The 4,217-nt window shown below is 44.2% G+C and overlaps 1 pseudogene; it reads left to right on the forward strand.

Annotated features, from left to right (window-relative positions):
* The first annotated feature begins 1,175 nt into the window (after positions 1-1,175).
* Positions 1,176-1,293, forward strand: LOC124614575 (annotated as a pseudogene).
* The last annotated feature ends 2,924 nt before the right edge of the window (positions 1,294-4,217 follow it).

A 4,217-nucleotide genomic window follows, 5' to 3' on the forward strand; every position in this document is an offset into this window, starting at 1 on the left:
GACCAGGACGACCAGCGGCCCGTATTACCAGCGGCAGCTGTATTTCTAAGGTGCTTTTTCTGGTCACGGTCTTAGCGTTTCTCGCCTGCTGCAATTTTTGGGGATACAGCGCCCAGTTGTATGAATTCCACTCGTCTTGACGTTCGTTGGTTTGCGATTCAGACGATTCAGTGGTGTGTGCGACTGGATATTTAATGCTGCCCTCACAATATTCAGCTTGCCTTCACCTTTTGCACCTTTCATGCACATTGGTCATATTACGAGAGCTTCTGGCTTTGCCTGGTCTTGGTGGCTTCCAGAAGGGCTGAGCTTGAGGTCATTACTGATTGAGCCCCTTTTTTATTTATTGGTATTTTTTATTAATTGTGTATTTGTGTCTTTCAGTGTCTCTCTAAGGGTAGTTTTCTGTGTTACTAATTGCATGTGTAATTTGGTCGCTTGTCCATTTACAGTGGCCGAATGCAGTTATTTAACTAATGTTATTTATCCTTTCATTGTATTGATGATTACTTTGAAGGTTGCCCTGTTATATTTATAAGTTGATGTCAACACTTTTTTTAATAAGTGTATTGTTAATTGAAGTTTAGTGCTTTAGTATTCCTTAAACGATTTTGTGGTGTAACTGGGGCTGAGTTTTCTTATGGATGGGTACAAGAAATTCTGATTGAACTGAAATGTTTAATTAACCATATGACCACCAGAGTTTAAAGTCAATTAAATTTAGTATTGTATTTTCTGCTTCTGGTTATTTTAGCAGTTCCTTTTTATTTTTTTATCTGTGGGGGAGTGGATTTAAATCTTGTATGCCTAATACGAACGCAAATTGCGTTACAGATTTCCTTGATTAAACTGTTGCTAAACAGCTAATGCGCGCGAGAATCTGTTTAGTTCCAGTTCTGCAGTGGTAAGCGCGTTCCTTTCTGCCTTATTGTAATATCCGCCAACAACCGGTTTGGTGGCCTGACAGCTATCGGCTGTATTTGTCGCTGAGCCTCTTATTCTAATTATGACTAGCCATTTGGTTAAAGCCTGAGGCTGGCTTTAATACTCATGTTTTGTTACGAGAGTTAAAGATAAGTTGCTGCACTTTGGCATGTTCTTGTAAGGGCTTCATTTATAATTGTTAAGCAGCTTCTTTGGCCCTCACTGATTTAGTGCCTTTTACTAACAGCACTGGCAACGGCCTTGCTGCAGTGGATACACCGGTTCCCGCCAGATCACCGAAGTTAAGCGCTGTCGGTCGTGGCCGGCACTTGGATGGGTGACCATCCCGGGCGCCATGCGCTGTTGCCATTTTTCGGGTTGCACTCAGCCTCGTGATGCCAATTGAGGAGCTACTCGACTGAATAGTAGTGTCTCCGGACAAAGAAAACCATGGAACGACCGGGAGAGCGGTGTGCTGACCACACGCCCCTCCTATCCGCATCCTGATCTGAGGATGACACTGCGGTCGGATGGTCCCGATGGGCCACTTGTGGCCTGAAGACGGAGTGCTATTAACTGTACTAACTTGCCTCAGCTGCGGCCAACTCCTCGACGCCTCACGGCAGTGGTGACCTTTTGATGTTACGCACTGCCTTGTTGTTTGTTAACTTGTGTCGTGGTGCAGGGGATTGGCCTTAGCACAGTAACTAAGGCCGTCTGTTGGAACGAGCAACTTAAGTTCTCTTGTGTCTTTTACGCCCTGTATTCATATTCAAAATTGTATACTTTCCCTCACAACACCTTGCTTATTAGAATTTTAGATTTTAGTAACTATATTGCACCATTTTTCTCTCAGCCATTAGGAATTCATAGGTTATTTTCACTGGCTTTAGCCTGAGCTGCCAATGTACTGCTTTCACCTTGTATCCTGTAGAGGAACCTAAGTGCTGTTTATTTGAAACATTTTTTATAAAAAAGCGAGTGCAAAATTTTCTGCTCTATGCGTATATTCGCTTATTTTCTTGGTATAAGGAACTATTAATGTGATTATGAAATACCTTTTTGCGTTTTATGAAATTAGTGGTTGTACTACACACATCAAAAAAAGTTTTGCATCACCTCCGTTCCGAGATTTCCGGAACCGGTAGAGAAATTTTGAATAGAAATCGACATAAAAATCATTTCCTCCCTTTTCATTTCTCAGGAAAACCACACATTGCATGTTGTACCACCAAACAGCGGGACCTTCAGAGGTGGTTGTCCAGATTGCTGTACATACTGGTACCTCTAATTCCCAGTAGCACGTCCTATCGGATTGATGCATGGTTCTATTCGTCGTCGCACACTGTCGACAAGTTCATGTTAGCCCAGGTTGTCCCACTCCTCAACGGCGATTCGGCGTAGATCTCTCAGAGAGGTTGGTGGGTTACGTCGTCCATAAACAGCCCTTTTCAATCTATCCCATGCATGTTCAATAGGGTTCATGTCAGGAAAACATGGTGGTCACCCTAGTCGAGCAATGTCGTTATCTGAAGGAAGTCATTCACAATACGTGTACGATGGGGGCGCGAATTGTCGTCCATGAAGACGAATGCCTCGCCAATATGCTGCCGATATCGTTTCAGTATCGGTCGGAGGATGGCATTCACGTATCGTACAGCCGTTACGGCGCCCTCCATGATCACCAGCGGTGTCCGTCGGCCTCAAGACAGCAGGGAACCTCCGCCTTGCTGCACTCGCTGGACAGTGTGTGTAAGGCCTTCAGCCTGACCAGGTTGCCTCCAAGCATGTCTCCGGCAATTGTCTGGTTGAAAGCATATGCGACACTCACTGGTGAAGAGAACGTGATGCCAGTCCTGTACGGTCCATTCGGCATGTTGTTGGGCCCATCCGTACAGCGCTGCATGGTGTCGTGGTTGCAAAGATGGACCTCGCCATGGACGTCGGGAGTGAAGTTGCGCATCATGCAGCCTATTGAGCACAGTTTGAGTCGTAACACCACGTCCTGTGGCTGCACGAAAAGCATTATTCAACATGGTGGCGTTACTGTCAGGGTTCCTCGGAGCCAGAAACAGTAGGTAGCGGTTATCCACTGCAGTAATACCCATTGGGCGGCCTGAGCGAGGCATGTCATCGACAGTTCCTGTCTCACTGTATCTCCTCCATGTCCGAAGAATATCGCTTTGGTTCACTCCGAGACGCCCTGGACACTTCTGTTGTTGAGAGAACTTCCTTGCACAAAGTAATAATACGGAAGCGATCGAACCGCGATATTGACCGTCTAGGCATGGTTGAACTACAGACAACAGAAGCCGTGTACCCCCTTCCTGGTGGAATGGAACTGTTTGCCTGTCGGACGCCCTCCGTCTAATAGGCGCTGCACATGCATGGTTGTTTACATCTTTGGGCGGGTTTAGTGACAATCCGCAGTCAACGTCTGTCTTCAGGAGTTCTGGGAACCGGGTAATATAAAACTTTTTTTGATGTGTGTGTAAATCGTAGCAGTTTCTGCGATTAGCAAAATAGCTTGGTCGAGTGTAGACTGAATGTGGGAAAGAGCACCAGGGTCTCATACTTAATGTGAAAGGCTAGTGTTCTTTATTGTGTGTATATCTCTTGTTATACATTTGTGACGTATTTGCCCTTTGATTGTTGTTTGTTAAAGGGGGTCTGATCGTTACTGCACTTAATATTATATGTTGTTATTTGAATAAATGTATTCAAAGGACAAATGGCATTACAACTGTGGATGCCTCGTCACGCTTGCTTATCCTTTCATCCTGTGTTAAGGGTTTACCAAACTACATTTTTGTTCTGGCGTGGTATGTAGGAAACAAAACCTTCCTATCTTTAAAGCCAAACATACTGCTGTATTGGGTCTTCCCTTTTAGAAAAATAAAATCTGATGTCAATTGTCTCTTATTTTTTCTGACAGTTCCAACATACGACAGCTTTTTTGTCTTCAAATTGCTGATGAGGTCAAAATCAGAAAAAACTATCAGCGGTGAAATTTCGACCAGATTAGGGCTTAGTCATCCTCTTGACAACATCAGTTGGGTTGTTGCTGACACAGAAAATACCCGCAGGCTGTAGTGCAACGTGGACATCCATGTTCATTTTCTGTATGATATTGGCGTCAACAACACCGAAATGTTTTATTCCATATTCCTTTGGTTTTGAGGGCTTTTACTGCCAAAAACCACATGTACCACGAAAACCAGGAAGCATTTGATTTATTGTGATGTTATCTCCAAGGCAAAAGCTCTTATGACAATTTTCTATGAACTTTTCGA

Source organism: Schistocerca americana, chromosome 4 (genome assembly GCF_021461395.2).
Source record: "Schistocerca americana isolate TAMUIC-IGC-003095 chromosome 4, iqSchAmer2.1, whole genome shotgun sequence".
Classification (NCBI taxonomy): domain Eukaryota; kingdom Metazoa; phylum Arthropoda; class Insecta; order Orthoptera; family Acrididae; genus Schistocerca; species Schistocerca americana.